Here is a 26495-nt window from a genome sequence, read left to right as displayed (position 1 = left end):
TTGGAACAACCACTATCCACATACCATTTTTTTCTTGATTATGAGCTGATAAGGTGAGACCACATTGCATGCTCTTTTTAGTCTTTAATTTCCAGCTCCCTTTATTCTTTTGGATAGTTGTTTGACTGAAATTTTGGGACTTAGAAAAGTATTCAAACCTACATCTACACTCACTGGCGTTGTCGCAAAAATTATTACATTTGAAGCATTCTACTTCACATAGCAAGGGAGAGAAGACATTTTGATTCCTAAGAGAGGAATTTTGAGATTTAGAAATCAGATTTGTATTATATCTGAGATTTTCATCTCTTTCAAATTTGGTCCTTATACAATCAATAGCTTTGTGTCCAAATATATGACACTTATAATAGTGACCATAAAACAAATAGGCATGCCTATTATTGAAAGAATTATGAGATTGTGCAGGAAAATACCTTGATCGTCTAACTGGTTGGTTCATTCTCCATTGACGATCTCCTCTTTTCCCTACTGCTCTTTTGTCTTCATTAATTCTTTCATGAAGCTTCTTCCCATGGCTTTGTGGTTCTTCGAATCCTATGGACCTGAATTTTGTCTTCCCCATAGAATATTCTTGTGCCTTAGAGTATCCCATACTGGTTTTGATTCCTTAGGGCCTTTGACTATTTAGGATTTTATCTAGTCTCCTTGTAATAAATTTCATTAGAAACAGGCCACTTAGATGAAAACAATAGCCACTATAGAAGTTCTATGCTTTCGTATGATAAACAAAAATGTTGGTGCACAATCCTTTTCCAACAACATTGTAATATAACTCTATAAATATTTTACCTTTTCCTATGTTGTTTTACTTTTCACCATATTGTTGTAAACATTTTTTTTGTCACATTAGCCTTATGGAACTTTGAACATATTAGTTTTATGCTACTCATCCTACTAGGTAGAAGTGTAAGGCATGATCTTACAACTAATTTAGTAGTTCTGTCAATTGACATTTTTACAAAAAATTAGTTATTTTGGAATAGATAAGCTGGTTTCTTTCCTCCATATAAAGAAAGAAATTCTAGAAATTTGTGATAGGAAGAGGCACTATAGAATTTCCTGGTAGAAACTACTTGTTTGAAGGCTTTTCATTTGGCACAATTGTTGAATACATTTCATTAGCAGCAGGCCACTTAGATGAAAACAAAAATCGCTATCGAAGTTCTCTACTTCCATATGATAAACATAAATTTTGGTGCACAGTGTTTTTATCAACAACTATGTAATATAACTCTATAAATATTTACCTTTGCCTATGTTGTTTTACCTTTCACCATATTGTTGTAAACATTTTTTTTGTCGCATAATCCTTATGTAACTTTTACCATATTAGTTTTAGGCTACTCATATTATTGCGTAGAAGTCTAAGGCATGATCTTGCAACTAATTTAGCAGTTTTGGTAGTAGACAATTTTGCAAAAATTTAGCTATTTTCGAATAGAAAAGTAGTTTCTTTCCTTCATGCAAGGAAATAAATCCTAGAAATCTGTTGAAAGTAGTTTCATGATAGTTATTATCTTTGTATAAAAGACAGGAAAGGCGAACTAAAAAGAGTTTGCAGTGTTTTATTTTCTTTTCTCTGAATATAGAGTAACTATCTATTCTCCAAATTACTGTGCAGCTCAGCCTAGCATGTGATTGTGTGTGATCACTCAATGAACTATAGATCAAAGGCCACTCTACATTCATGGTGGTATTTATGTGTTTTCAAATATTTTCCATTTAATTTGTTTATTTATTTATTTATTTTTCTATGTATGTGTGTGTGTGTGTGTTTTTGTGAAAATTATATATCACTATTCAACCATTTCCATTTTTTGTGTGTGTTAAGGTCATACTTCATCTAGAAGTGTTATTTAGTTTGAATCATGTATTTCTTGAAGTTTACTTTGTTCTATTTAATTTTAATTAGTTATGTAGTAGCTACTTTATTTTTTTGCAAATAATTATATTTTATTATGTTGTAGTTATCATTTTCTCTATTTTTTTTGTATCTATAATTCATTTTTTTCTATCATTCAAGTTTAAACTATGGTAGTTGTAACTTATTTTTGTAGCATTGTTGTAGTTCATTTCTTGTAATTTCCATTTCTGCATTTAGTTTAAATTTACTATATTAAATTTGTAAAGCATTAGATAATTTAGTTGAATCGTAGTTAGATAATTTAGTTTCATAATTGTTGTAGCTATTATTTAGTTTTATAGTTAGTATTTATTGTAATATACCATCTGAGTTTTAGTAGAAATCATATACATAAAATTTGTTTATATTGTAAAACTATCGTAATTAAATAAGACATAGGGATTCAGATTCCAAAATTGCATATATAGTACACAACATTTTTAAAGCTTATGTTCTTGGATTGGTATTTAAAGTAGGGCTTTTCTTGTACATTCTTAAGCATGTCACTTTTTGAAGTCATTGTTGGGGAAACACCAATATTTTTGGGATCTTTTGTTTCATATTTTCCTAATTTTAGTCGAGAATGATTGAGTAGAAATAGGACAAGTTTGGAAAAAATTCTTCCTAAAAATCATATTAACCTAGTTTCCAAGATAAGTGAAAAGCAAGAAAAAATTTCCTCAACTTTCAAAACTATTAAAGATGAAACTAGCCCCTTAGAACAAGAAGTTTTCAAGGAATAGGAACAAAAAAAAATTAAATACAAACCTCCAAATTATGATTTTGGGGATTTGGGAGTATTATAGAATGTCAATCTCTTGAATATTAAATTGACACCTTGTCAAATATGCGAGATAGAGAAGAAATTAATGTATGACACAATGATAAAGAAAGGCACAAAGAAAGAAATGATAGGCATCATAGGAGAGAAGAAGAAGCTCATTTATCCATAAGGGAAAGTGTTGATGATGCCAAAATGAAGGATATCAACCCCTTATTTCTTCTAGTATTTTATGGACTGCCTATAGAATACCCCAATACTTTCTTTGAGCTTGAAGTATTGTTTAAAACTTATGATTATAAAATAAACTCTCAAAAGCTAATATTATTCCCTTTAGCTTTGAAAGATGCTTTTTTTTTAGATGGCTCATGGGACTTAACAAAGAAATTATAGGTAGTTGGAAAGAGATGAAAGATATTTTCCTTACAAGATATAAGGATTATTGTAAAGCAAAGGAAACAAAAGATGATATATTTGGAATGACTCGAAGATGTGATGATACTTTAAAAGACTATGCTAAATAGTTTCAATTCAACTACAAATATTCAACAAACTATAAATTAGATGATGGGTCATTAAAGTTGGTGTTACTTAGAGGGGTCATTGGAATACTTAATAGAAGAATTAAACCTAATTTCTACTAGATATGTTTACCAATTCATCTAATGATGAAATCAGATAAATTTTAAAGAACTTTTCTAGAGAAAGTATGAGGAAAGGTAAAGGAACAAGAAATTTGGCAATTCCAACATCAAGATATGATACAAGAATAACTAAACTTAAATAGGGAGTTAATTGGAAAGTATGAAAACTGATATTTTAAATTAATTCTTTATGAAGTTAGATTCTTCATAGACTTGGAAGAAACAAGAGGATATTGAGAAGGAACTAGCTATAGTATCCCTAATATCCACTAAGAAACAATCTAGGAATGAATTTCCACTTGTTGCAGTAAAATTGTGTAGCATTACTTCTGAAAAAACGATGTTAGTAATTTCCCATAGTTACCATGGTTAAAGGCATCATATCAAGTTATTTATTAGAATATGGAACAAATTAATTTTATTAATCAAAGAAATTTTGATCAACATATTCCATCATTTCCTAAAATGAATTAATGATTCCAACATTTTAATCAACAATGGTGAAATCAAGTATCTAATCAATTTTGGTATAATTCTTAATGTAATTCATACCAATAGTTTCTTTCTTCTCAATTTTCTAATAATCAACATCCCTAGAAAACATCTTTGTTGAAGCCTTGGAATTATCAATTTCCTTATAATCAAACTTATCCTACCCAAGAATCTTTTCCTACATAAAATTTTCATGGACAATACAACAATTCAATAGACCTTATCATAATTGGCCATAGTAGAAACAATATTTGTTACCTCCACCTCAACCACAAGGTATTAATCAACAACCTAGGTCTATACCTACACAACTAAACCCAAATCCTAACATTAGAGAAACTAATCACTCAGTTCAATCAAATCAATCAGCCCCTCCAATTCAACCCATGTACACAAATGAATCAAGTGAATCTTCTACTATTACTACCTACTACATTCAATTATCAAGCCACATATCTAGGTTCATAGAAAAAATGGGAGAACCAAAAAAAACTAAAATTAGAGATGCAAATAATGAAAAGTAGGAAGTTGAGAAAGAATATTAACCATTGTTATCAAATTTTACCAATCCAATCCAACAAAAAACTCAACATTCTACACAATAGCAAAGTCCACCTTTTCCTATGAGACTTAGTAAAGTTGAAATGCCTTCACAGCTAGAATTTGATATTATAGAATAATTATGTTAAATTCCTTTGATTCAGGTAATCAAAGATATTCCCATTTACAGTAAGGTCATAAGGGATTTATGCATTAAGAAATATAGAAAGAAAATAACAAAACCTTAGACTATTTAAGTGATGGTCCAATTGTTTGATATTATACTTGGACAACCTACTGCTCCAAAGTATGGAGATCGTATTAATCCTATTGTTCAATAAAATAATGTGAAAATGGCCATTCCAAATACCTTAATTGATTTGGGATCATGACAGATGAAAATATGGAAAAGTTGAATATTCAAAATTTCATAAGACCGAATCCAACCATATTACAAATGGCTAGCAAATCAATATTTAAACCAAAATATATTTTACAAGATATCATTTCCGTTGTTGATTCTTAGGAATACCCTATTGATTTTCTTATTTTCCATATTAAACCTAACATATGCGGATATCCACTAATCCTAGGTCGACCATTGTTAGAAACCACGAATGATTACATTGAATGTCACTCGGAAAATATGATCATTTCTCAAGGAGAAATGGTAAAGAATTGTAAATTATATTCTCCTACGAAATTTGTTGTTGATGTTGAGGAGCCATTATGAATTTATCTAGATGATGGAAGTGATTATTATGTCAAATTGTCTACTCACCATAGATCGTGCATTAGTTCTAAAAGAACCAATGGTTGATATAATCATTTCCAACTTTATGCAGGATATTTATTATTCAACAATTATTATTAAAAAAAATTGCAATCAAGACGAAGAAATACCAAGAAATTCTGATACAAAACCAAACTAGCCTAATTTCTATGACTCTTTTTAAAAAATTTATAAATCTTGTTTAGAAAAGGAAATTGAATACTAGTATTTGGAAGAGTATTTTGTTTAAAAATATAAAAATCACAGAGTTAAAAAAATTGAAATATTTCCAACAAAAACATTGAACATAAATGGCCAATTATAGTGATTTCAATAATAGTATATGCAAGAAACTGCTACAGATGCATTCTTTGGCATTTGCATGAACTACGAGAACATGTTAGGGATTGATCCATAAATTTATATGCATCACATTTATATTTTGGATGGAATAATTCTTGTTAGACAACCCCAAAATAATCCAATTCTTAAAGATATTGTGTAGGAGGAGTTACAAAAACCTTTGACTGCAAGGTTTATCTACCCCATTTCTTATAGTGAGTGGGTTTCACCACTTGCTATACTTCAAAAAAAAGGAATTGAATGGAAAGTTTGTGTGGAATACAAATAATTAAACAAAGCTACTAGGAAAGATCATTTTCTTTTTCATTTCAGCGACCAAGTTTTGGATTCTTTTGCATGAAAAAACATTTCTCCTTATTGGATGGTTTTAATGGATACAATCAAATGTAAATTTCTACATAGGACAAAGAGAAAACTAACATTTGTTGGAATATGATCAATTAGGAGGAGGGATCAATCAGTATAATGGCCAGTTTACATCTATTAAAAAAATCCAAACTAAATAAACATCAATTACACAAGCACCACATGAAAACACCAGATTGTTGGCATTATGGTGTGCATGGTTCCAGATAGTTGATATTGGCATTGGTATGATGGCATCTAGCTCATATTAGCATTGATGTCAACCCTATGTAACTTAGCTAATGTGTTGATGTTATCCATTATAATATGGTTGTAGCTAGTTGAGTTGACATTGAGCTAGTTGTGTTGGCATTGATTTCAACCTTATAATGTCACACTTATGATCGTCAAAGGATAGCATTGGTGTGGTGATGGTTCCTCATGTGCTAGTGGTGTTTCCTTGAGTTGTCATGTGCATTGATGTTGATGCCTTTTTATGCAATGAATGGAGGAATTTTTTATGTTTCCATAAGTAGAGGTTATTACTACAAGTATTGGAGATGGTTGCTCAGGTTTCCATGTTGTTGAGGTGCCACGCTTGTTGAAGTTGGCATACTAGGTCTTCATGTTTATGCTCATAGAGATGAATTGTTGTAGTGTGATGGCCTAATAATGATGGTGATGATTTTTCATAGGTGTTAAAGTCTATTCATAGGTGTTGCAACTTGTGTATATGGTTATTAGAGAGTGGAGGAATTGTTGGCACTCTTGCCAACCTTGTTTGTTGGCCTTTAAGGTCAACCTAGAAGTGACAATTGGGAGACTTGTTTTATCCACTTGCATAGGTGTTATTGAGCTTACAGAGGTTTGGAGGTGATTTCAGATGCTGAAGAAGAGGATCCAACAGGTGGCATAGGTTCTGAGATGAGAGTTCATTCATTTTCCTTATGTTCTGCCCTAGTCGCTCCCATGTAGACTTGTGTATGCGACTGAGAGACTCCAATCACTAGGAAGTAGGCTTGTGCATGAGACTAATTGAGGTTAGCTAGTGTTTTGCATGTGGCCGAGACTTCTCATGAAAAATCCTCTGCATTCCTTGCAAAAATCAGATGAAAAATGGCATGGAAATTCCCACAGGCTTCTAGAATAAGCTGTGGAGGTCGAGAATGGTTTGAAAAGGTCCTAAAATGATGTGAACACATTTAGTGCACAAGTAGTGGTTTTAGTGGATTGATTTAGTCCAATTTGTGCACCTTTGATCAGATGCCTAAGGTCAATTTCACACTCCATGATTTGTATACTCGATTTTGGAGTTGTGTGATGGTTGGGTGTGTGTAGGAGTGAGTCAGAGAAGGTTTCATAGAGGAAATAGGCTTGAAGATGTTATCACCTAAAAAATGATCACCTAGCCATTTCTAACTAGGTGGATCAAAATGCACCATATAGGATTAGTTTTACCATAGTAAAATCACTTTCACCATAGTAAATAATTAGTAAATCAATTTTATTGAATTATTTTGTTTAAAATTAAAAAAAAAAAAAAAAACTCATGAGAATAATTGAATAATCATTATTTATTTAATTTTCTTTAGAAATAATTATTAAATAATTATTTGATAATTATTTCTTAACACCTTCGACTTAATCACCTTGGAGTAATTAAATAAATAACTATTTATTTATTACTCCATATTCTTATTTTTGGAATAATTGTTAAACCATTATTTAGTAACTATTTCGAATTCACAATTTCCTTAATCCTCACAAAGTGATTAATAAATTATTTTATTTGTTAATTACTTCAACCATTTTCTAAATAAAGATATTTGACCATTTTGAATATATTTTCCCTCTTCAAAAAATATAATAAGTATTCCTAACAGTTAGATTTTGATTTAGTCAACAATATTTTATTATTTTCTATTTTCATAATTTAACTCAATACTTTGTTATAAATAAGAGGGTTTTCTATTCATTTTTCACCATGATCATTATCATCATCACCATTATTATCTCACAACATTTGATTTCCAACTTGAGTTCCATCTTGCTTTTGGGTTTTGTACATATTTGAAAGAGAATAACAAGATCGTTGAAGCGGGATGTCAAAAGGACCCATCCCACAGGGGGGAATTTATAGACCCATGTTGTAAATCTTCTTCACCAAGTGTTTCAATAAAAGTATAATTTATTTAAATTATTTTATTGGATTATTACACTTCTCTTTACTGTTTTTATATGTTTTGGGCTTGCATAAGATATTTTCTTGCAGGGTTTTATTACTTTTCTTGTTGATCTAAAACATAATAAGCGGCCAAATATTGTTGTTAGGGTCACTTGTCACCAGTGACTTAAGTGAAATATTTTTGGTACACTTGCTAAGAATTTTCATACTAACATAGACCTAGCTATGAGGATATATGATTCAGTGTGTAAAGGTAATGCCAGTGTTGTAAAAGAATTCTAAAGTAGTGCATCAATATTCATATCAGACTTATGTTTGTTGTAGCAGATTTTTTGTTTGGAGGATTGGATTCGAGAGTATGTTGTTGGATAGTCATAGTTTTGATGCATGGATATGAGCCATTATTTTTCTTGTATTGAGAGCACATTGTTATTGGTATTTTTTATTACGAACTAGAGTCTTGTTCTTGTTGTTGAGAGCATGATTACAAAGTTGAATTCTTTTTGAGGAGAGTGTCTTGGATGCAATTTGAAAATTTATGAAATGAGTTCCATATAGTGTTGAGGAGAAGTCACTGTATGAGAGAGGAACAGTGATATTGAAGCTTCGGTAAAAGGAACAATTTCTCCATCCAATCGGAGTTGGATATTCCAATCATAGTTGGGCAAGGATTGTTGATCATGGTGGAATTTAGTGGGTGGTAGTCTATAGATCCGTGAGAGAACAGAGACTTTCGAGTTGATCATTATAATCGGGTCTCCCGGTTGATCGGTGTTGGCCTATTATATAGAGTTCGAGTCTCCAGGCTTATCAAAGTTAGATAACTATGTAAAATACAAATTGATTAACATAATAGAAATTCAGAGTAGAGCATCAACAACAATGGTGGTTTTTCTCCCGGAAGGGTTTCCACCAGAAATCTTGTGTCTCATGTGTAATGATGTGATTGTGTGCATTGTTTATTATTGCTTATGGTTTTTTAGTTTCTTCTCATATGGTGCATATGTTAAGATTTTCTATTAGTTGCTGGTTATATGCATGATTCAGTAAGTGAAAAAGTTTAAATTAGTAAAAATTGTATACAAGTCACACCATTTATTCACCTTCCCTTTCAATAGTGCTCAAAGGTTTCCAACAATTGGTATCAGAGTGGGGCTCCAATTGCATCTTGATTTTTGGAGAGTATATTTGGGGTTTTTTTGGTGAAATTTGAATTTTTTTTTAGAACGATTGTCCTCATTGCTACAAATTACAAGGTATGGCACAAAAATATTAATTCTCAATTATTTTCTAGTGGATCTAATATTTGGAGACTGGTATGTGAAAGATGTGGCAAGGATCCAATAGCACCTAAATTTTGCAACAAGATGGGAAAGTGAGAGTCATAATCTACAAGAATCTTCATGATGATGATATGAAGAGGCTAGTAGGTTTGAAATATGCCAAGGAAATGTGGGAAACACTAGAATCCATATTTGGAGATGGTATCGGAAGCAATAAGGAAAATGAGAAAAAGAGCAACAAGAAAAAGAAGAAGAGTAAGAAGGGCCTTCAAAAACAAGAAGCCTGGCCACAAAAGTCTCAATTGTCTAGTGCACATGACTCAATGGATGATGAGAATAATTTAGAAAATCTTGAACACAAAGGTATAAAGATTAATGATTTTCTGTTGAGTTACAATTTTGATGATTCAAATTTTTATCATGTTGAAGTGCCTAGTGAATATGAGAATGATATTAAGGTTCTTAGAGCTGAGATTTATAGACTAACAGTTTCATGAAAGGATCAAGAAAAATTATTGTGGATTTTTTATGATGAGGCCAAGCTCAAGGAAGAGATTATCAGCTTAAAGAGTAAGTTGGAAAAATCAGAAAAATTGGGGAAGGTACGAGGAAGCAATACCAAGAAAAGGTAAGTGAATGTGAGAGATTAAAAGTTGAAGTGGTTTCCTTGAGAAAGTAGCAAAATATGGAGAAGAGAATTGTAGCCTTGGATAGCTTGCTTGAGATCCAAAGATCACCATTGGATAAATATGGTCTTGGATTTCAAAAGGGTGAGTCTAGTTTGCATGTACATAAAAACACTAAAGTTGAATCAAAAGAACCTGTAGAAAACAATACCAGCATCAAGAATACAAATCAAGGAAACAAGAAGCAGAAACAGCACCAGATCGAGCAACAACAAAGAAGAAAATATCAAGGAGCTCCTACATCAAGAAAATATTTTTCTCCTAGAGACGATTGTGGCAGATCTATAAAATTTCAAAGGAACCAGAGTCTTTTTGTTCCTTTTGTGGATAATGTAAAATGCTACAACTACCACAAATTTGGGCATGTTGTTAGGTCCCTATACTACTAGTGTATCCCCTTATATTTATTAGTGCAACCCCCTTATTCTATTATTCTGCCCATATAGTCCCCATGTTGTTATTATTATGCCCCACAGAAGCCCACTATTGTTATTGTTGTGCCCCTACAATATTATTGTTATGTACACTCTGACTATATTGGGACCCCTTAGACTCCTATATATAGAAAGGACGTCTTTCATTTGTATCATCCATGAATTGTTCATTTGTGTAATGTAAAGGAGGTTGCCCCCTCGAAGAGGCTAATTTTGAAGCCATTGATCTATCTTTTCTATCTTTTTGTGAGCTGGTTTCATAACATTTGGTATCAAAGCTTTGGATTCTAAGGTTTCGCTGCTCCAAATATTTCATCATGGAATTTTTTATATAACTTTTTCTTTATGAAGTTTCAAAAGAAAAAAGAAAAAAATGCATTTGAGTCGAAATCATTCTAAACCTTGGGTCTCAATTTAAGATCTTTTCTCACTGTATTTTCGAAGATATGATCTTAGGAAATTAGGGTTTTTGCAAGCTCTGGAATTCCATCTCAAACAAGTCATTGTGGAATTTTTGTTATAATTTTTTTCTACGAAGGTTAAGACTTTGAAATTAAAACCCATTTGAGTCGAAATCATGGTGAAGTTGTTCAGTATGGAGCATGATTGTTTAGAGGTCTTTGTTTCATCTAGATGTATACCCCAGGAAGTTTGCACACCCCTCCACGCAGGGGGGTGCGAGGGGGACTTGTCCCCCCCACGGGGGTCCGGGGGGGGTCGATCCCCCCCAGCTGGGGGGTCCGGGGGCCAGCGGTCCCCCGGCGGGGGTTTCGGGCGCAGCGCCCCCGAAGTTAAAAACAAATGTAAAATTGCCTTGTAAAAGTATAGTAATTTCTAGTCAATCTGGGTCGTTCATTAGGCAAATGATCTGACAATAGAACTTATGTTTAGTTTAGGGTTTTTTTCCCTAGAAGGAAACCCCTCTGTTTGTATGAGGGCATTGTATTTGAAGCTATGTAATAGATGTGTATTCTATGAGCGAGAAATAGAGAGGTGAGACTGTGAGAGAAAACAAATGATATTACAGCGGATCTGTTGTAGGTTGTGTCTCTTCATTTTGCTGGATAATAGAAAGGAAGGACTGGCTGTTCGGGGTGGACGTAGTCTAAACTGGGTGAACCACGTATATCTGTGTCTCTCTTGTTTTATGCGTTTTCTATGTTTATATTTCTATAATATTTTATGTGTTTCATTGCTCCGTAATATATAATTTTCTAACAACTAGTATCAGAGCCAAAGGTCTATTTGGCTAATAAACTTGCAGGAAAGAAGGGTTCTTGGTTCGAGTGGGAGAAATGGTGGAAGATGGTAAGTTTAGGGTCGAGAAATTTAACGGCCAAAACTTCTCGTTGTGGAAGATGCAGATGGAAGATTATCTATATCAGAAATATCTGTACCTACCATTGGGCAGAAAAACAAAGATGTCGATGGGTATGACAGATGAAGAATGGAACCTTCTCGATAGAAAGGCACTCGGAACAGTACATTTGTGCCTCGCAGCGTCGGTCGCCTTCAACATTTCGAAGGAAACAACGACAAAGGGTTTGATTAAGGTGTTGGAGAAACTATATGAAAAACCCTCGGCCTCAAACAAGGTATTTCTTATGAAACGGTTATTTAATATGAAGATGTCAGAAGGTGGATCTGTTGCAGACCATTTAAATGATTTTAATATTGTCACAAGTTAGTTATGTTCTGTAGGGTAAACTTTGATGATGAAGTTACAGCCATGTTATTCTTGTGCTCATTACCAGAAGGTTGGAATGGTTTATTAATGGCCATTACTAACTCTGTTTCTGGATCTAGTACTTTAAAGTTTGATGATGTTGTAAGTGTTATCCTTAGCGAGGAAATGCGACGGAAAAGCTCTAGTGAGACATCGGATAATGCTTTGAGTGCAGATTCTATGGGAAGAAAAATGGAAAGAGGAAAGAGCTTCGGATATCGCAGTAAATCAAGGAAAGGAAGATCCAAGTACAGATCAGGGATAGTGTGCTGGAAAATGCTGAAGGAAAGGACACCTAAAGAAAGACTGTAGATCTCAGAAAGGAAAAGAAGGAGATGCACAACAAGAAAACAATCATAAAGTAAATGTGACAGGTGAGGTGTTACAAGATGCTTTGATTCTTTGTTTTGAAAATATTACTAATTCCTGGGTGGTAGATTCAGGGGCCTCATTCCATGCCACACCTAATAAGAAATACTTTCATGACTATGTTCAAGGAGATTTTGGACAAGTTCGTTTGGGTGATGATAAACCCTGTAAAATTGTTGGAATGGGTAAGGTTCTTGTAAAACAGCAGAATGGAAACCAATGGCTACTAAAGGAGGTAAGGCATGTTCCAGATCTAAAGAAAAATCTGATTTCAACAGGGAAATTAGGCGGTGAAGGTTGTGTGACAAATTTCACAGATAAAGCTTGGAAGGTTACCAAAGGAGCCCTGGTAATAGCAAAAGGCGAAAAGGTTGGTACATTGTATTTATGCAATGGTATTTCTAACTCTGTTAATGCTTTAACTTCCAAAGGAGTAGATGCAGCATTATGGCATCATAGGCTCGGACACATGAGTGAAAATGGGATGAAGATTATTCACTCAAGGAATTTGTTGTCGAGTTTGAAGAATGTTGATTTGGACTTCTGTGAGAATTGCATTTATGGAAAACAGAAGAGAGTCAGATTTCTCAAAGTTGGGAAAGAAAAGAAGAGCGAAAAATTAGAGATTGTGCATACAGATGTATGGGGACCTGTTCAGGAATCATCTCTCGGTGGCTCTCATTATTATGTTACTTTTATTGATGATGCAACTAGAAAAACTTGGATTTATTGTATTAAGAATAAATCTGATGTATTTGATACTTTCAAGAAATGGAAAGCTTTGGTTAAGATTGAGACAGGAAAGAAATTGAAGTGTCTCATATCAGACAATGGAGGTGAATATTGTAGCAAAGAGTTTGATAGGTACTGTTCAGAGCATGGAATTCGCAAAGAGAAGATAGTTCCAAGAACACCACAAGAAAATGTTGTGTCAGAAAGGAGAACAGAACAATCATGGAGCATGCAAGGTGCATGAGATTACATGTAGGATTGCCTTTACAATTTTGGGCAGATGTTGTAGATATTGTTGTTTATCTAATAAACAGAGGGCCTTCAAGTTCCTTGGATGGTGGTGCTCCAGAGGAAGCATCGACAAGTAAAAAGGTAAACTACTCCTTTTTAAAGCCTTTTGGTTGTGAGGCCTTTGTCCATATTAATAAAGAAAATAGAACAAAGCTTGAGGCAAAGTCAAAGAAATGTACTTTTATTGGATATGGTGTTAATGATTTTGGTTATCGCTTATATGATTACGAAAATCACAAAATCATTAGTAGCAGAGATGTAATATTCAATGAAAAGATCTTGTATAAGAATCAGTTGCAAGAAAAGAAACAGGAAAAAGAAAACAAGGAATACGCAGTTCTTGATGAAATCACTGAAAAAGTAAAGGTGCCTGAAAATAATAATAATCAACAACCACAACAATAACAACCACCACAACAGCAACAGGCACCCCAAACACCTGAAAGTGGTGTTAGAAGATCTACCAGGATAAGTATACCCCCTAAACGATACTCTACTTCATTATATTATTTATTGTTGACTGAGTCAGGTGAACCCGAATGTTATGAAGAAGAAATACAGGTTGAAAGCAAGAAGAAGTGGGAGGTAGCCATGGAAGAAGAGATGGACTCTTTAATGCATAACCAAACTTGAGACTTAGTCAAGTTGCCTGGAGGAAAAACTACATTGAAGAATAAATGGGTTTACAGGCTGAAGGAAGAAGATGGAGGAAAACAAAGGTACAAAGCTAGACTTGTGGTGAAGAGGTTTGCACAGAAGAAAGGTATTGATTTTGATGAAATATTTTCTCCTGTTGTTAAAATTACTTCAATCATAACTATTTTAAGTCTAGTAGCAGTTGAAGATTTGCATCTTGAGTAGTTAGATGTAAAGACAACCTTTCTCCATGAGGATTTGGAGGAAGAGATATATATGCAGCAGCCACAAGGATATGAGGTAAAAGGGAAGTAGAAACTAGTGTGCAGGTTGAAGAAGAGCTTGTATAGCTTAAAACAGGCTCCAAGGTAGTGGTATCTAAAATTTGACAAGTTTATGTCTGAACAAGGTTATACTAGATGTCACTCTGATCATTGTGTTTATCTAAAAAAGCAAAATGACGGAAGCTATATTATATTGTTATTATATGTAGATGACATGCTTGTTACAGGGTCTAACATGCAGGAAATAAATGTGCTCAAAAGAAAATTGGCAAATTCATTTGCAATGAAGGATTTGGGGGCTGCAAAACAAATCCTTGGTATGAGAATAACTAGAGACAGGAAAAATCACAAATTAACATTGTCTTAGAATGAGTACATACAAAATGTGTTGAAAAGATTTAATATGCACAATGCAAAACCAGTTAGTACACCTTTTGCTAGCCATTTCAAACTTAGTAAGGAAATGTTCCCAAAGACCCAAGAAGACATGGATTATATTTCTAAAGTTCCATATGCATCAGCAATTGGAAGCTTAATGTATGCAATGGTCTGCACAAGGCCTAATATTGCACATGCAGTGGGAGATGTAAGCAGGTAAATGAACAATCCAGGAAAGGAACATTAGATGGAAATGAAATGGATTGATATTTGAAAGGTACCACAAATCAAGCATTATGCTTTGGTGGTTCAAACATTTCTCTACAGGGATATGTTGATGCAGACATGGCAGGTTATAGAGATCATAGGAGGAGCACTATAGGATATGTATTTACTGTAGGTGGAACAGCCATCAGTTGGATCTCAAAAATCCAAAGTGTTGTTCCACTTTCAACAACAGAAGCAGAATATGTTGCTGCTATAGAGGTTAGTAAAGAAATGATTTGGTTACAAAGGTTTATGGGTGAATTGGGTAAGGAGCATGATATGGGCACGTTATACAGTGATAGCCAAAGTCCCATTCATCTTGCAAAGAACTCAGCATTTCATTCCAGGACTAAACACATACAGCTCAAGTACCATTTCATACGATCAGTGTTGGAAGATGGAGAGTTGAAGTTGGAAAAGATACACACTAGCCAGAATCCTTCATATATGCTAACAAAAGTTGTAACCAGGGAGAAACTGATAATATGTTCAGTTTCAATTGGTCTTCAAGGATGACGATGAAGATGAGAAATAGCCAGGTCCAAAGAGGATTCAGTGTCCAGCAAATGAAGCAGCGGTGGAGTTGCTACAATCATTCTCCAAGTGGGAGATTGTTGAGTATGGAGCATGATTGTTTAGAGGTCTTTTGTTTCAGCTGGATGTATACCCCAGGAATTTTGTACATCCCGCCACGCGAGGGGGTGCGGGGGGGGGACTTGTCCCCCCCGCGGGGTTCAGGGGGGCCGATCCCCCCTAGCTGGGGGGTCCGGGGGCCAGCGGTCCCCCAACGAGGGTTTCGGGGCCAACGCCCCCGAAGCTAAAAACAGATGTAAAATTGCCTTGTAAAAGTATAGTAATTTCTAGTCAATCTGGGTCGTTCATTAGGCGGATGATCTGGCGGTAGAACTTATGTTTAGTTTAGGGTTTTTTTCCCTAGAAAGCAACCCCCCTCTTTGTATGAGGGCATTATATTTGAGGTTGTGTAATAGATGTGTATTATATGATCGAGAAACAGAGAGGTGAGATTGTGAGAGAAAACAAAGGATATTACAGCAGATCTGTTGTAGGTTGTGTCTCTTCATCTTGCTGGATAATAGAAAGGAAGGACTGTCTGTTCGGGGTGGACGTAACCCAAGCTAGGTGAACCATGTATATCTGTGTCTCTCTTGTTTTATGTGTTTTCTGTGTTTATATTTCTGCAATATTTTATGTGTTCCATTGCTCCGTAATATATAATTTTCTAACAAAAGCTTGGGCCTGCATTTCAGATCTTGTTTTGCTACACATGCTGAGATACGGTCCAAGACATTTAGGGTTTTTGCAGACTCACAAGTTACATCCCAAACAGGTGATCTTGGCAAAATCATCATAAATTTATCTCTGAGCATCAGATTGAAATTTCATCAGAAGTTATAGAAAGAGGACGGATTGTACTTTTCTTTATATTGTTTTCATGTCCGAAGGTCGAAACAGTGACACATGGCACTTCATACAAGTTCACTCTACTGAAAAATTATATAATCAGGTCATCTTGGGAGATTAGGCATAACTCTTTCTTCGAGAATCCAATTGCAATCAGACTGGTAGCATTGGTGAGACCCGAAATTTCATAGATACAACAGATTCAAGATCGAACTCCTAAAATCAAGAAAAAGAATGACTTGAATCAAGAAAATAGAAACACCTAGTAAGAAAAATTGGAGGGATGATTTAAAGAATGTAATCGAAGATATGGTCAATAAGATAAATGGTATAGAAGAAAAATTGAATGGAAACATGGAATATTTTAAGAAATACATGGAAGGTGGCACAAAGTCACTACAAGAAAGGCTTCCTAATGCCGAAAAGGTAGTAGAGGAAACTCAAGATGAGAACAAAAGAAATGTTAATCATGATTTCATAGACTCTAATGTTGGATTGAAGACCCACCATATTCCAAATATAGATATGAGGAAATTTGATGGAAAGGATCCAATAACTTGGATACTACAAATGGAGCAATATTTTGATCTACATGATGTGAAATTGTTAAAAAAGGTACATATTGCATCTTTATATATAGAACTGAATCAATTTGTATGGTATAGAGAGATTTATTCTCGTAAACCATTTGTCACCTGGTCAATTTTCACAAAGGAAATGATAGCGCATTATGAGGATACAAAGAGCAACACCTTCTTTATTCAATTGATAAATCTCAAACAAAAGGGTTCAATGGCAGAGCACATTGAGGACTTCCAAAAATTGAATATAAGGGTAAATGATATTCTAGAGAAGCAGACGATTGATTTCTTCATAGGTAATTTAAAGGATAACATTCAACATGAGGTTTTTCTTTGGGAACTGGATTCATTGGACAAGGCATTCAGGTTGGCAGGAAAAATTGAAAGAAAAATTATGGCAACAGGGAAGCCTACCACTCATAACTATAAAGATGGAAGTTTTGTTGCTCCTAGCCTTTCACCACCTACAAGGTTGACACCACAACAATTGGAAGAAAAAAAGATAAAAAGGGCTATGTTGCAATTGTGATAGAAAATACATTAAAGGTCATAAGTGTGTTGAGAAGAAATTAATTTACATAGATGGGGAAGAGGAGCAAGAAAAGGAACAAGAAACGTCAAAAGAAGAGGATATACACCAAGAACCAATCCCAGAGAATCTAACCATATCTTGTAATGCATTGACATGAATTACCACTCCTCAAACTCTCAAGATACAAGGGCATGTCAAGAATAAAAATTTAGTAGTGTTGATTGATTTGGGTAGTACCCATAATTTTATTCATTGTAAGATAGCCAAGGAATTGAATTGCTTCCTATATCCAGCACCAAAGTGTCAAGTAATGGTTGCAAATGGAGGAGCCATAAATTGCTCTCGAAAGTGCCATAATATCAAGCTATCCATGGGAGAATATGTCTTGAATAGTCCAATGTTTTCCATTCCAATGGGTGGTGTGGATGTTGTACTGGGATTCCAATGGCTACAATCTTTGGGTACGATAGAATTTAATTTTCAAGAACTTTTCTTGAATTTTTTTTGGGAAGGAAAGGAAGTTGAATTAAGGGGTATCGCAAGGAAACCGGGAAACATTATCAGCTTTAACAACATGACAAAGCTTCTAAATAAAGAACAACGGGGTGTAATTGCACAATTATGTTCATAATAGGTTCCCACATTGAAATCATCTATTTCTCCAGATCTCCAAAAAAAATTGGACAATCATTCTAAGGTATCTGAGACTCCCAAATGCCTCCCACCTATTCGTGATCATGACCATGCTATTCATTTGATGCCAAGAATTTTTCCCCCAAACATCATGCCTTATAGATATCCATATGCCCAAAAGAGTGGTATCGTTGCAAAAATGCTAGAGGTTGGTATCATTAAACCTAGTTAAAGTTATCTCTCTACTCCAGTGGTATTGGTACACAAGAATTATGGATCATGGCGCATGTGTCCAGATTATAGGGAGCTCAAAAAGCTTACTATTAAAGATAAGTTTCCCATTCCTGTCATTGATGAATTTTTGGATGAATTACATGGAGCAATTTACTTCACCAAGTTGGATCTTTGTTCGGGATATCATCAAATCATAATGAAGACTGAAGACATTCCAAAAACAAAATTTAGAACTCATGAGGGTCATTATGATTTTTTGGTCATGCCTTTTGGCCTTACTAATGCACCTTCTACATTTCAAGGTTTGATGAATTCTAGGGAAATTTTTAGGGGCTAATATTCGCAAGTGGGCTAATTTTCCATGGTTTATCCAAAAAAAACATTCGTTAATTTCCATTTTTTCTAAAAATGATTCACCCATTTTTTATAGTATAAAAATGTTTTATGTTGAAAATCACCAAAACTTTATAGAGATTATATAAAAAAAAATTAGAAAATTGAATCTTTTTATAAAAATATTTCCATACCTTTTAAAGTTTAGATATTGGGAACTAGTAAGATTCACCAAAGCTTCTAATCTTGAAAATAATTTTTCATCCTTAAAATTTTCCCTAATGAATTCCATTTTCAAACCCTTCCTTAGAAAATTTGTGTTAGTATTTTTTGATGATATACTAATCTACAGCAAGTCTTGGAAGGATCATGTTCAACATGTTGACAAGGTGCTCAAACTATTGGAGGAGACACATTTATATGCAAAAAGCTCCAAATGTTTCTTTGGAGTACAACAGGTGGAATATTTGGGTACTGAGTTAGCTCATATCTCATCTTATCATCCTCAATTTGATGGGAAAACTGAGATAGTGAATAAATGTTTAGAAATATATCTTCGTTGCTTTGTATCTGATAAATAAACATAATGGGTCAAGTCATTGCCTCTGGCTGAATGGTTGTATAACACTTCCTTCCATATTGCAGCAAAAATGAACCCATTTAGGGCACTTTATGGATATCATCCATCGTCCATCACATCATCTTTAAAATAAAATTCTAAGGTTCAAGCAGTGGAATATCATATCGAGCATCAAAAACAAGTTCTCAAACTCTCAAAGGATAACCTCACTTTGGCGCAGAATAGAATAAAACAACATGCAGATCAACATCGCAGTGAAAGAAGTTTTGATATAAGTGACTGGGTATTCCTATGACTACAACCATACAAACAAATGTCCCTCAAGCAAGCTAAGAAGGATAATAATTATCACTAAAGTATTATGGTCCGTACAAGGAGTTACAAAAGATTGGTACTATGGCACACAAATTGGAGCTTCCTTCATCTTCCCGAGTGCACCTAATTTTCCATGTTTCATGCTTAAATAAGGTTATAGGTGAGAATATCCCAGTTCAAACAATATTTCCAAAACTTGAAAAGGAAGGAAAAATCATATTGGAACCTAAAGCAGTAACAAAAACAAGAAATCGACAGCTACAAATTCGATCAATTTTAGAGTATCTCATCAAGTGGAAGAACTTACCCGCTGAAGATTCCACATGGGAGGATGAGAATTTTATACAAAAGCATCCAAAACTACTCAATCGTTGAGGACAACACTTTTTGAAGGAGAGGGGCATGTTAGGTCCCTATACTACTAGCGTATCCCCTTATTGTTTTTAGTGCAACCCCCTTATTGTATTATTGTGCCCATATAGTCCCCATGTTGTTATTATTATGCCCCATAGAAGCCCACTATTGTTATCGTTGTGCCCCTACAATATTATTGTTATGTAGGCTTTTACTGTATTGGGACCCCTTAGAATCCTATATATAGAAAGGAGGTATTAGCATTTGTATCATCCAAGAATTGTTCATTTGTGTAATGTAAAGGAGGTTGCCCCCTCGAAGAGGCTGACTTTGAAGTCGTTGATCTATCTTTTCTATCTTTTTGTGAGTTGGTTTCATAACACATGTTGCTTCTAATTGTTGGAGAAGAATGTATATATCAAATCAGCGGAGCTTTTAGGAGTTTCAACAGCCAAGGAGATTTCTCAATAGGTATAATCGTGGTTTTTATGGTTATTGTTACTCATGTCACCTGTTTGGCCATAAGGAAATAGATTAAAGGTCTTACTAATGGATGAGAAGCACATTGCCTGTAAGGTATTGACCTGGTATAAGCAACAAGAAATTTAATCATCTTGTTTTGTATATTTCCCATGTGGAGTGCTACACATGTCATCATTTTGGCCATATGAAAAGAGATTGTTTGTTGCCCCGTTACTCAAGGAAAAACCATCAAAATCAGCAAAAATAAAGAAGACCAACAAGAAAACCAATAAAGGAAGAAAAGAAGTAGTCATTTTATCATGTGGAGAAAGAAGGAGCAACATCTTTTCACGTAGTGAATAACATCCCCTCTTGTAGTCCATGCTTATTTCCTGCATATTTATATAGGACTTCAAATTTCATGAGAGGTGCACAACCTCAGGGGGAGTGTTTGGTAGCTTGATGAGTACGATTTATTGCACCATCATATGATGAGTTCATTTTATCCTCATGTATTTTCAGGTCCACGAGATCAATCTGTCTGTTGGGGGTATATTGAGCTCAGGGGAAGATATGCATGGTATGGAATTTACATGTGATATTTACCATTTTTTTCATTTCTTTTCACTCAATAATTTGTGGTAGATTTATATGCTCTTTCATGAGTGAAAAAGAGTACATTTTTTTAGCCATATATATGATTTTGGTTTCACTAATAATTTGGTTGAAAAAATGTGCAGCCAAGTATAGAATGTGATTGTTGTTTCAACCATGTATAGAAATGACTTGAGACATGGACTAGCCATGTATGAGTCATTATATGATGGTTTTTATAGCCATGTATTCATTATTGGTTCATCCTTCTATGTTGGTAGAGGTTCCATGCATTTGTAGATTGATTCATCCTGGTGATAGACTTGCTATGGAGGAGAATCATGAGTCTAATTTTCAGCCACATGTATGGGCTAATGATGATGTAATAGTCATGATGTATCATATTTTTGAGTCATTGGTCCATAGGAGATGATCATAGCAGCAATGTAATTCATTGAAAATCTATGTAATATGCTCATGGAGTTATGGCCTTGTACTATACTATATTTTGGTCTTGTAGTCATGGGTCATGAGGTCATGTAATAGTCATGTATGAGGTTTTTATGTCGTTGCTACAACCATGTATTTATCAATGTATATGTCACTTGAGTCATGGTCATGTGGAGTCTCGGTCCATATGGTGCTTCTATTTGTCAAAAGGAACCATTGCTTGCAGTGGAAGCGGTTCACTACAACATGGATTGATGTTGGAGATGGCATGTGTTCAAGGGGAGCATTTATTTTCTCTTATTGATTTCAGCCATCCATTGTTGGCATTTTGACCTCATGATATGAGTATATAGATTGATGTTGCCTATTGGTGATGTTGCTATGTGGAGAGTGTTGGTTGATTCTCATGTGCATATTGTTGCATATTATATGATGATGTGCATTGATGCTTATATGGTTTCATCAAGTTGGAATATTGTTGCTACTGCTAGAGGGTGATTGATGTGACATGTTGCTATGATGTTACTTGGTTATATATGTTGCTTGTTGCTAATGATATGAGAGGCATGGATGCTTGTGGATGTGCATCATTTTTCATCCATATAGAGATCAGTTTCTTAAGTATTTGTGCTTTAGTTCTTGTTTCCTATTCAGATGGATTTGTCCTTTTACCATTGATGTCTGCACAAGAGGAGTGATAGAGGAGATTGGTTTGGAGTTGTGTATGGTTGCCATCAATTCCAAAGGGGGAGATTGTTGGAATTATTGTGTGCATGGTTCTAGATAGCTGATGTTGGCATTGGTTCATGATGGAAGTTAGTTCATGTTGGCATTGATGCCAACCCTATGTAGCTTAGCTAATGTGTTTATGTCATTCATTGTAGTATGGTTGTCACTAGTTTAGTTGACACTGAGTTGGTTGGGTTGGAAAATATGTCAACCTTATGATGTCACACTCATGATGGTCATATGATAGCATTGGTGTGGTGATGGTTCCTCATGTTCTAGTGGTGTTCATGGAGGTGTTTCCTTGTATTGCCGTGTGCATTGATGTTTATGCCATGTTATGCATTGACTATAGGCATTTTTGATGCTGCTACATGTAGAGGTTACTGCTACAAGTGTCGAAGATGGTTGCTCAGGTGTCCATGTTGTTGACGTTCCACACTTTTTGAGGTTGAAATACTAGGTCTTCATGTTTATACTCATGGATATGACTTGTTGTAGTGGGATGGTCTCATAATGATGATGATTATGTTTCATAGGTGTTACATGTATATTCATAGGTTTTTCAGCTTGTGTAGATGTTTGTTGGAGAGTGGAGGACTTGTTGGCACTATTGCCAAACTTGTTTGTTGGCCTTTAAGGTCAACCTAGAAGTGAAACTTGGGAGACTTGTTTTATCAACTTACAGAGGTGTTACTGAGCTTAGCAGAGTTTTAGAGGTGAGTTCATATGCTGAAGAAGAGGATCCAACAGGTGGCAGAGGTTCTGAGTTGAGAGCTCATTTATTTTCCTTACGTTTTTCTCTGGTCACTCCCATGCAGGCTTATGCATGTGACTGAGAGGCTACAATCATTGGGAAACAGGTTTGTGCATGAGATTAGTCAATTTATGCTAGTGTTGTGCATGTGACCTATCTTTTTTATGAAAAATCCTCGGAATTTCTCACCAAATTCAATGAAAATTTGCATGGAAATTCACATAGGCTTCTAGAATAAGTTGTAGAGGTCATGAATGATTTGAAAAGGTCCTCTAATGACATGAACACCTTTAGTGCACAAGTAGTGGTGTTAATGGATTAACTTAATCCAATTTGCTCACCTTTGATCCCATGCCTAAGGACAATTTCACCCTCCACGTTTTATATACTTGATTTTGGAGTTGTGTGATAATTGGATGTGTATAAGAGTGAGTTAGAGAAGGTTTCATAGAGGAAATAGGATTCATACCTAGATATGACGATAGATGCTTTAGTGTGTGAGGGTAATGGAAGTGTTGTAGCAAAATTTTGAAGTATTTCATCAGTATTCAAATCGAACTTATGTTTTTTGTAGTAGAGTTTTTGTTTGGAGGATTGGAGTCGATATAATGTTGCTAGATAATCAGAGTTTCGATGCATGGATATGAGCCACTATTTTTCTTGTATTGAGAGAAAATTGTTGGTGTTATTTTTTATTATGATTTAGAGTCTTGTTGCTGAGAGCATGATCGCAGATTTGAATTCTTATTGAGAAAAGCGTCTTGGATCCAGTTTGAAAAATTATGAAATGAGGTCCACATTATGTTGAGGAGCAGTGATATCGAAGCTTCAACAAAAGGAACATTTTCTCCATCTAAATGAATTTGGATAGTCCAATTAGATTTAGGCGAGTATCGTTGATCATGGTGGCCTTTAGTGAATGGTAGTTTGTATATCCGTGTGAGAACAGAGTCTTCTGAGTTGATCAACAGAATTGAGTCTCATGAATGATTGGTGTTGGCCTATTATATATGAGGTTGAGTCTCCAAGTTGATCAGAGTCAGCTAAATATGTAAAAGAAAAATTTCTTGACATAATATAAATTCAGAGCAAATCAGCGGCAGCAAGGGTGGTTTTTCTCCTAGAAGGGTTTCCACTAGAAATATTGTCTCATGTGTGATGATGTGATTGTGTACATTGTTTATTGTTTCTTATGGTTTTTTAGTTTATTCTCATATAGTGCACATGTTATGATTTGTTATTAGCTATGGTTATATGTATGATTCAGTAAGTGAAAAGGTTTAAATTGGTAAAAATTGTATACAAGTCACACTACTAACTCTCCCCCCCCTCCCCCATTAGTTCTCAAAGGTTTCCAACACAGATGCACATGGAAACCCTTAAGGGAGAAAACCACAAACATATTTGTATGAATATGTTTTAGGCACCAACCTACTGTTACATCAATTTATTGTCACCAACCAAAAGGAAACATCAATCACCTGATTTATAGGAACTAACATGAAGGATACATGAATACCCTGATTTACAGGCACCAACCTAAAGGAGACACCAATTACCTAATTTACAGGCATCAACCTAAAGGAGACACCAATTACTATTATAGCTCCAAATCTCACTCTTATGGTTTGTGATGCTGCACTTATGGCCTAGGGCAACCCCTCCTTCCAGACCTGGTCCAAAAATTTAAAAAACAGTGTTTTATTCCCTATACGCGACTTTGCCCTGTGTTAAACGCGTGTACACGCGGGTATGTCATACCCAACCCGCGTGTATCTATTAAAACACTTAAAAAAATATAATTTCCTCTTTTTCGGGCGGTGATCGCAGGTTTACCTGCTGGATCACCTGTTAGTGCCCGTGGCCCAACTGTTCCCAACCAACTCCTAACTAAAAAACTACTTTGGAGAGGGTATAAAAAGACATCAAAGGGAAGGCCAAGGGGAGAGAGAAAGGAGAGCAAGATTATTATGCTGAGATTTTTCCCTTAGACCAGGTCTGAAGTCCTTGGTGCATTCTGCACTTCCCTCATTTTGCATAGGAAACCCTTGTTTCCATGTGTATTGGTGATCATTCATCCTTGACATCATCATTGAGCAAGACTTGGAAGGAGCTCTTGCTGGAGGCTGGAGGCTGGAACGAATCCGGGAGGAAGCTTGCTTGGAGCCTGCTGAAGGTGTTCAGGTGATATCTTTCCGATATATGTACTTTATTTGCCTTTATATATAAAGAAACACGTCTTTGTTCCCGAATAATCTTTCTTTATGCTTATGAGATTCTTGTGTTGAATTCTTATGAAAGTGGTTACTTAAAGATTTTTTATAACTAACTTTATAGCATAAAGATGATTTATACATAAACTTCTATACATGTACTGTTGTGTTCTTTGATTTGTTTGTCTTGCAGGTCAGAGAAAGAAGAAGGGAACTCCAAGAAGGGTTTGCACCCTAACGGTCTTCTCGAACGTAGGACCTTAGGTATGTACCCTAAACATTAGAATTTGCTTAAAAGTAAAAAAGATGGCTGTGTGTGTGTGTTTCTTTGTATAAGCAATTTTCAGTCTGGTAGAGTCTCAGCCCAAAGGACTCTAGGGGTACTTTCCCTTCAACCAGAATTGGCGACTCCGCTGGGGACAACACTCTTGTTGTTCCTAGTTTGGGTAGTCCTCAAGCCAATCAAGGCTCAGCCCCTCTGTTTGTTGGTTCTGACTGTCTGATATTTTCTTGAACTCCAAGCTTTTCCAGTTTTTCAGTTTGTGTTTTTTATTTTTCTTGAAACACTTCATATACGCACTTTTTCTGGATTACAGAAGCGTATATACGCAAGTTGCACTAAGTAAACCCGCGTATACGCAGGTTTCCTTAGTTACAGTCGCGTGTACACGCATTCTGCAAATAATTGCAGGCGCGTATATCACATAATTTTCAAGATTTATAATTTTTCTTTTGCTGAATGTCTGTCTGGTGGTTTGGGTCAGTTTAAAACAGTCAATTCCCAGTGACAGTTCTCTGTTTAACAGGGGGCATCTTGTTTCGAACTCTCTCTAGTTATAAGGAGTGCTAGTCTTGTTTTTCGTTGATTGCAAGCGTCATTGATTTTTGACACACAAGGTTTCTGTTTAAGAATCTTGATTGCTCTGTTTCGGCAGAGTGGGAAGATTGTCTTAAAATCTTTGTGTCCATTTTGTTTTCATGACATTTGTGTTTGCTTAACGAAATCATTTTTATGACCATTTGCTCCTTCGTTTCGGGAAAGTTGTTTGTTACCATTTCCTTGAAACTTGTCTTTTGATTTCTTGGACTTTCATTGCTGCTTTTGATTGTCAAAAGCGATTTCGAACACATTTTATTTTTGTTGAGTTCTCATCATTTGGAAGGTGTCAATTCACAA

Source organism: Pinus tabuliformis, chromosome 6 (assembly GCF_031772625.1).
Source record: "Pinus tabuliformis cultivar Carrire ecotype Pingquan chromosome 6, CPIR1, whole genome shotgun sequence".
Classification (NCBI taxonomy): domain Eukaryota; kingdom Viridiplantae; phylum Streptophyta; class Pinopsida; order Pinales; family Pinaceae; genus Pinus; species Pinus tabuliformis.
This window is presented reverse-complemented; position numbering follows the sequence as displayed.